At 42.9% G+C, this 8,678-nt stretch overlaps 1 protein-coding gene across 1 annotated transcript in view; it reads right to left on the bottom strand.

Moving 5' to 3' along the window:
• The window catches only part of BMP6 (bone morphogenetic protein 6), a 58,860-nt gene that overhangs the window by 39,748 nt on the left and 10,434 nt on the right, over nt 1-8,678 (bottom strand). The window lies entirely within an intron of this gene.

The following is an 8,678-nucleotide window of genomic DNA, read 5'->3' as shown; positions in this document are numbered from 1 at the left end:
AGGCTGTGGTGGCCGGGAGCGGCCACTGCACTCCAGTCTGGGTGATGGAGTGAGACACCAACTCAAAAAAAAAATTGTTAAAGCAGGCTGGATGTAGTAGCTTATACCTGTAATCGCAGCACTTTGGGAGGCTGAGGTGGGAGGATTGCTTGAACCCAGGAGTTTGAGACCAGCCTGGGCAATACAGTGAAGTCTCATTTCTACATAAAATTAGCCAGGCATGGTGGCACATGCCTGTAGATCCAGCTACTCAAGAGGCTAAGGTGGGAGGATTGTCTGAGCTCAGGAGGTTGAGGCTGCACTGAGCTGTGATCATGCCACTGTACCCCAGCCTGGTCAGAGTGACACTCTGACACACTCACACACACAAAAAATTGTTAAAGCAGCCAGGTATGGTGGCTCACGCCTGTAATCCCAGCTACTTGGGAGGTGGGGCAGGAGGCTAATTAAGCCCAGGATCTCAAGGATGCAGTGAGGTATGATTGTGCCATTACACTCCAGCCTGGGTGACAGAGTGAGACACTGTCTGTAAAAAATAAATCAATAACCAGGCTTGGTGGCTCAGCCTGCAATCCCGTGCTTTAGGAGGCTGAAGTGAGTAGATTGCCTGAGCCTGCGGGTTCGAGATCCGCCTGGGCAACTTAGCAAGACCTCATCTCTACAATAAATCAAAAAATCAGCCAAGAGTGGTGGCGCATGCCTGTAATTCTGGCTACTCGGAAGACTGAGGTGGAAGGATCTCCGGAGCCCGGCAGGTGGAGGCTGCGGTGGCTGGGTGCATGCCACTGCACTCCAGCCTGGGTAATACTGTGAGACACCAATTCAAAAAAAAAAAAAATCAATAAAATAATAATAAAGTTGTTAAAGTGATAAACCGCAATTATGTATATTTTCCTACAATTTAAAAAACTAACCGGGCTCGGTGGCTCAGCCTGTAATCCCGCACTTTGGGAGGCTGAGGTGAGTGGATTGCCTGAGCCCACGGGTTCGAGACCCGCCTGGGCAGCAAGACCTCATCTCTACAATAAATAAAAAAATCAACTGGGTGTGGTAGCGCATGCCTGTAATTCCGGCTACTCGGAAGGCTGAGGTGGAAGGATCACTGGAGCCCAGCAGGCGAGGCTGCAGTGGCTCCAGTCTGGGCGACTGAGTGAGACTCCGACCCAAAAAAAAAAACCTAATAAAAATGGACATTTTCTAACACTATTACTATGTATGATCACATCTAATTAAATTAAAACAATTTTTCACTATTTTCTAATACCCAATTAAAATTGAATTTCCTTAAATATGTCAGAAACTGCCTGCTTACACTGTTTGTTGAAACCAGGAGCCAAACAGGGCTTGCTCATGATAACTTGGTGGTACTGTCTCTTAAGTCTCTTTTAAACTAGCAAATCAGAAATAGAACTCCATTAATCTGGCGAGGCACAGTGGCTCATGCCTGTAATCCCAGCATGCTGGGAGGCCAAGACGGGCAGACAGCTTGAGCTCAGGAGTTCGAGACCAGTCTGGGCAACATAGCAAGACCTTGTCTCTACAAAAAGTAAAAAAAAAAAAAAAAGAGTAGCCAGGTGTGGTGGCACATGCCTGTAGTCCTAGCTACTCAGGAGGCTGAGGAGAAAGGATCACCTGAGCTCAGGAGGTGGAAGCTGCCATGAGCTGTGATTGTGCCACTGCTCTCCAGTCTGGGCAACAGAATGAGATGAAAGAGGAAAAGAGAGAGAGAGAAGAGGAGAGGGGAGAGGGGGGAGAGAGAGAGAGAGAGAGAAGGAAAGAAAGAGGGAGAGACAGAGAGAGAGAGAAAAGAGAAGAGAAAAGAAAGAAACTCCATTAACCTGATAATGAATCTATATTTAAAAATACCCCATAGCCAAGGACATTCTTAATGATGATACACTTTAAACACTGCCTTTAAAATCAGGAGGGCAGCCGGGCTCGGTGGCTCAGCCTGTAATCCCGCGCCTTTGGGAGGCCGAGGTGAGTGGATTGCCTGAGCCCGCGGGTTCGAGACCCGCCTGGGCATCGAGACCTCATCTCTACAATAAATCAAAAAATCAGCCGGGAGTGGTAGCACATGCTTGTAATTCCGGCTACTCGGAAGGCTGAGGCGGAAGGATCGCTGGAGCCCAGCAGGTCGAGGCTACAGTGGCCGGGAGCGGCCACTGCACTCCAGTCTAGGCGACCGAGTGAGACTCCAACTCAAAAAAAAAAAAAAAAATCAGGAGGGCAAGGACTCTCACTTTCAGTCTTGTACTGGAGTTCAGTTCAGTACTACTAAGATTAAATAACAGGAAAGGTAGAAACACAAACTGCAAAGCGCTGAACCACATGAGAAAATTTAGCAAGTTGCTTCAATTACCTTAGAGTATCATTTCACTTGTTCTGCTACCTTTCATATTTACCATTTGAAATGTTTATGTCTGAGACTGTTGTTGTTCTCATATCATACAGTGTTGTGTGATTTCAAGTTATACAAATGTCCCCCTTTATCTGAGGAGGATATGTTTCAGGACCCCCAGTGGATGCCTGAAAATAGGGTAGTACTGAACCCTATAGATACGGTTTCTTCCTATATATACAGACCTATGGTGAAATTTAGGCACAGTAAGATTAACAATAATAAAATGAAACAATTATAACAGTATATTGTAACAAAAGTTATGTGAATATGGTCTCTGCCTCTCAAAATATCTTACTATATTGTACTCAACTATTTTTGGACTATAGTAACTGAAAAACTATGGATAAAGGGTGACTGCTGCACCTCTTCTTAGAATGAGTTGGAAAACATTTCCTTTCCTGCTTTTCCAGAAATGAATGATCAACCTCTTCGTGAAAGCCTGGCAGACTTATCTGTAGAATCATCTGATTCTGATGTTTTCTTTTAAGGGACATTTTTAATTATTCATTTTCCTTTAAATATAGAAGCATTCAATCTATTTTTTTTAAAGCCAGTGTGCATTTTCTAGAGGTTTGTCAATTTGGATTTAATTAAGAGATAATCTACTCTATGATTATTTCTTGTTTTTCATCCTAATATTGTTTATTTGCACATTTCCTTTTTCTTGATGGTTCTTAGAAGAAGTTTCTTCTTCCTTCTTTTTTCTCCTCATTACTACTTAACTTGATTGTAATTAAGGTATTTTAATACAGTATTTTCTGGATAGCATCACAATAAGCATGAATTATTTCAATTAAGGTTGTCTAGAGAAAAATAAAGATAGTGTCTATTTTAAGCTGCAAATATAAAAGAGAAAAGAGATCAGGTGCCATCTCCTGGCGTCAAGCAATCCTCCCCCCTCGGCAATTGAGACAATTTAAAACAATATAGAGCAACATCAACAAAACACTTAAGCCAAGTATGATGGCTCATGCCTGCAGTCCCAGAACTTTGGGAGGCTGAGACAGGAGGATCACTTGAGCCCAGGTGTTCGAGTTCAGCCTGAGCAACAAAGTAATTGTCTTCTCTACAAAACAATAGAAAGCTTAGCCAGGCATGAACCCGCATGTGCCTGTAGTCCAGCTACTCAGGAGGCTGAGGCAGAATGATGGCCTGAGTCCAAAAGGTCAAGACTGCAGTAGCTGTGATTGTGCCGCTGCACACTCCAGCCTGGGCAACAGAATGAGACTCTGACTCAAAAAAAAAAAGAAAGAAAGGAAAGAAGAGAGGGAGAGAGAGAAAAGAAAAAGGAGAACAAGAAAGAAGGAGAAGAACAATCTATTGGATATGTTTATTTTAACTGTAATCACATATTCGTTATGTTCTCACTAAGTGGACTCACTCTCTGGTTAATTCAGCCTAGATTCATTAAGGCAATTGCATTAATTTCCAATAAATCATACATTTTCCAAATGCTTCATGTTTTCATTTACAGTTACCCACCAAGCTTTTAAAAACTGTCATTCCACTGACTAATGTAAGCAATTTTTCATGCTGTGGCACAAGCTTATTTAATTTTAGGCAACAAGGACAATTCTGGCTTGTCTCCCAAGGACTGCAACAGCGGCCTTTTGACTTTTTTTTTTTTTTTTTTTTTTTGAGTTGGAGTCTCACTCTATCGCCCATACTGGAGTGCAGTGGCCGCTCCCGGCCACCGCAGCCTCGACCTGCTGGGCTCCGGCGATCCTTCCCCCTCAGCCTTCAGAGTAGCTGGAATTACAGGCGCGCGCTACCACGCCCGGCTGATTTTTTGATTTATTGTAGAGATGAGGTCTCGCTGCCAGGCGGGTCTCGAACCCACAGGCTCAGGCAATTCACACACTTCAGCCTCCCAAAGGCGCGGGATTACAGGCTGAGCCACCGAACCCGGCTGCCTTTTGACTTTTATGTGCCAAGCCTTGAAGAGCAGCCTTGAAGAGCAATACAGACAGTGAGCTGAACTTTCCAATTCACTTTTGACCGCAATGAAAGGAAAGACTTTACCTTCCAGGGTTCATCAAATATTTCTAAATATTTGTATTCATGTTCTATGAAAATCACAAGTATCAAGAAGAGCCTATTTTTCTGGCTGCCATGCTCCAGATGACATTTTTTAAACTTTACTTTTTAATTTAAATAGTTATAGATCCACAAGTATTTGCAAAAATGGTAGAGAGGTCCACGAATCCTACACCCATCATCTCCCCAGGGAAATATCTTAAATAAGTGAAGTGCAAGATCAAAACCAGGAAACTGACATTGGCTCAATCCATTAACTAGATTACACCTACTCTGATTTAACCTGTTTTTACATGTACTTTCTTGGCTATGTAGTTTATTAATCTGCGACACTTTATCACATGTACAGAGCCCTATAACCACCACCAAAATCCAGATCCAGAAATTTTCTATCACCACAACAAAACTCCTTAGGGCTATCCTTTTATTCCAAATGACTTTTTAAGAGACCCAGTACACATACTGTAAAGAGCTTAGGACAACATTAAGCACTTACATATCATCATTAACAGTAAGGGTTAACTCAGTCATTTATTATTTTTAAAACATTATTATAGAATTTTTAAATATAGATATTAACGCCATTTTAAATTGAGAAGATGCTCAGTAGCTACAACTTCATGTTTTATTATAGAAATAAGTAGTAGAGCTCAGCTGCCCTGAGGGAACACGGCCAGGCACTTACATTAATAAACACGTGTCAGGAAGAAAGACTTAAACTGAATAAATGCAATCTTGATAGAGTTTCATTAATGCCAAATAACCACATATTTTTCCCTCTCACAAGGACTGCCATAAAGAAGCAACCAGACCACATTTAGTAAAAATCAATCTGCACAACATGTTCTTTTCACATTTGAGAAGTGCAACTTCTTCAGTCAAAACACAGATGGAACAGCCTAAAGAGACAACAAAGACTCTCCCATATCTCCAATTTTCTCTGCAGAGCAATAATGGCCAGAATACCCTCGGTGTGACTAAGAGAAAAAAAATCTAAGTGTATATTCATTACACCAGTCATCAGTTCCTCTTAGATGATCTAGCTTCTCTGGTCGCTTTGACAATAGCATTGTCCTTTGGTGTGCTGTAGAGTCACTACAATATTTTGTGCCTATGTGTGTGTTGTTTTTTATTTGTCCCACTTGGATTATATTGTATAGTTCATCTGTCTATGGATGCCTATCTTCCATCTGTTCTGGAACATTCTCAGTCAGTTGCTGATCAATTACAGCCTCTCCATTCCTTTTAGAGTTTCCTTCAAAAATTACAATTAGAGCCGGGCTCGGTGGCTCAGCCTGTAATCCCGCGCTTTGGGAGGCTGAGGTGAGTGGATTGCCTGAGCCCGGGGTTCAAGGTCTCCCTGGGCAACTTGGTGAGACCTCATCTCTACATAAATCAAAAAATTAGCCGGGCGTGGTAGCGCGCGCCTGTAGTTCCTGCTACTAGGAAGGCTGAGGCAGAAGGATCACCGGAGCCCAGCAGGTCAAGGCTGCGGTGGCCGGGAGTGGCCATTGCACTCCAGTCTAGGTGACTGAGTGAGACTCCCACTCAAAAAACAAACAAACAAACAAAACCCAAAAATTACAATTAGGTGTATATTAGGCTTTCTAATGTCTGCATCTCTTAACTGCTTATCTTATTTTTTTTATTTTTACTTTATTTTTTTATTTTTTTTAGAGCTAGGATCTTGCTCTGTCACCCAGGCTAGAGTGCAGTGATACGATCATAGCTCACTACAGCCTCTAGTTCCTGGGCTCGAACAATTCTCCCGCCTCTGCCTTCTAAGTAGCTAGGACCACAGGTGTGGGCCACCACATCCTAGTAGATCACTTTGATGATTTTTAAAAAATTTTTCCAAAGCCGGGCGTGGTAGTGCACACCTGTAGTTCCAGTTATTTGGAAGGCTGAGGTGGAAGAATTGCCTGAGTCCAGCAGGTTGAGGCCACGGTGGTCATAAGCGTGCCACTGCACTCCAGCCTGGGCAACAGAGTGAGACTCTGACTCAAAAAAAAAAAAAGTTTTTTTTCTAACAGTTCTATTGTTGTTTGGTCTGCTCTGCCATTTTCAATTGTCACATATCTACTGTTATTTATTACACTATTATTTATTCTTTCTATATTTCTATATAGTTGTCTACATTTTATTGCCCAACTTGGTCTGTTCTCCAACATATGAAATTCTTGGGGAGCTTAATCTGAAATCATTCTCCCGTCTTTCTGATGACATTCATTTTAGTGGTGAGTTTTCTTGAGTGTTTGAAGATCTTTTATTTTTAGTTTATTTCTAGTTGAAATTATTCCTGAATACTTAAATTGGTATTGTTTCTTCCCCCCAAATGATGTGCATTTGCTTTTGTGAGGAACACTACTGACTTGGAATCACTTCCTCTCCCTTTGAGGGTCCCAGCTTAATGTAGGAACCTCAAGGACAGCTCCCCCTCCTTGTCCCACACCTCAAGCTGGTCTCGGGATCAGCAGTGGCTTTGGTCTTTGCAATCACAGAAACCCAGCCTTTATGCTGGTATGCTCACTGGAACCCATTCAGAGGAGTCCTCAAAGATGTCTGCTGAGTCTCTGACATTCATACTTCAGACAAGATTGCTTTTGTTTATCTGGATCTAGATATATCATGAGTCTAGACGCAGGAGTCCCCACAGATGATCTGCTCTGCAATACTTCCAGATTTTGAAGGTTTTTGTTTTTATTTTTTATGTTGGGAAAATAATATGTGGGGCACATTCCATTCAACTCCTAAAGATATTGTAAAATCTGCCTCATGTCCAAAGAGTTTACAAAGCATTTTTCCCACACATGATCTCATCTGTTTCTCAGAATAGTCCCAGAAGGTAGGCAGAGCAAATAGTATTACCACCATTAAATCAGTAGGAATCTGAGGCCAAAGGCAGTAAGGCAGCTTTACTAGGCTATACACTTTTATGATCTCAACTATTGTCTTGTTGCCGATACCTCCCAAATTTCTACTTTTAGCCTAGTGCTCGCCTGTAAGGGATATGTTTATCCTGCTGCTAGACACACTACTTCCTCCAGACGCCCTTGCACTTGAAACCAACATGTGCAAAGTGAAGTTCATCACCTTCCCCATTATCCTGCTCCTGTAACACCACCTCTGTCCATGCTGATCTCTTAGAATGGCCAATTAGTCACCAACTCCTGTTGATCTTACCTTCTAGAGCTGCACTGTCCAATACAGTAGCCACAGCCACATAGAGCTATTTAAATTTAAACTGATTAAAATTGAGATTCCTCAGTCACACCAGTCACCTTTAAGGTGTTCAAAAGTCATCCATGGCTGGTACATCCTGTGTTAGAAAGCACATCACTGAACACTTCCACAGGTGCAGAAAGTTCTGTTGGACAGCACTGTCCTAGAAGTTTCTCAAGACCCGCAGGCAGCCTCAGTCCTGCTGCTTCTGGTTCTGCCCCTTGTCCATCCACTCTCCACACTGCAGCTAGTCTCACAACCACACAAACCTGACTTGCAACATGCCTGCTCAGAGCCTCCAGTCTATACCCCCAAAGGCCCTCCCAGTCTTGCCCCTCACCATTCCCTGTCTTACTTCTACCTGGGAGAGATCTGAAACTGCTCTGTTTGTCCCGAGAACCTCAAGCCTTTTCCTTACTCAAACTCCTCGCCCTGTAAACGACCTTTCCTTCCCTCACCTCCAGGATGAAAACTTTCACAGGTCCCAAATTTTGAAAATGCTTTGGTTCCCCTATGTCATTCTCAATAAAAACAATTTATCAAAGCCATAAAACAAGGGTAGGTATATCACATTCTTGTTTCCCTCATAATGATTAATACATTGGTGGGAAAATAGCAAGCTGAAACGCTTTTTAAAATAAATTTTACAGCCAGATGTGGTGGCTCACACCTGTAATCCCAGAGGCAAGAGGATTGCCTGAGCCCAGAGGTTCAAGACCAGCCTGGGCAAATCAGCAAGATCCCGTCTCTACAATAAATTTAAAAATTAGCCAGGCGTGGTGGTGTGTGCTTTAGTTCCAGCTACTTGGAAGGATAAGGTGGAAGGATCACCTGAGCCCAGCAGGTCAAGACTGTGGTGGCCATGAGTGTGCCACTACACTCCAGTCTGGGTGACAGAGTGAGACTCCAACTTAAAAAAATAAAAATAAATAGCTGGGCTCGGTGGCTCAGCCTATAATCCCGTGCCTTTGTGAGGCTGAGGTGAGTGGATTGCCTGAGCCCGCGGGTTCGAGAC

Source organism: Carlito syrichta, unplaced genomic scaffold, assembly GCF_000164805.1.
Source record: "Carlito syrichta isolate Samal-C Ts95f unplaced genomic scaffold, Tarsius_syrichta-2.0.1 Scaffold309723, whole genome shotgun sequence".
Classification (NCBI taxonomy): domain Eukaryota; kingdom Metazoa; phylum Chordata; class Mammalia; order Primates; family Tarsiidae; genus Carlito; species Carlito syrichta.
The sequence above is the reverse complement of the archived record's forward strand: the minus strand, read 5'-3'. Positions and strand labels throughout refer to the sequence as shown.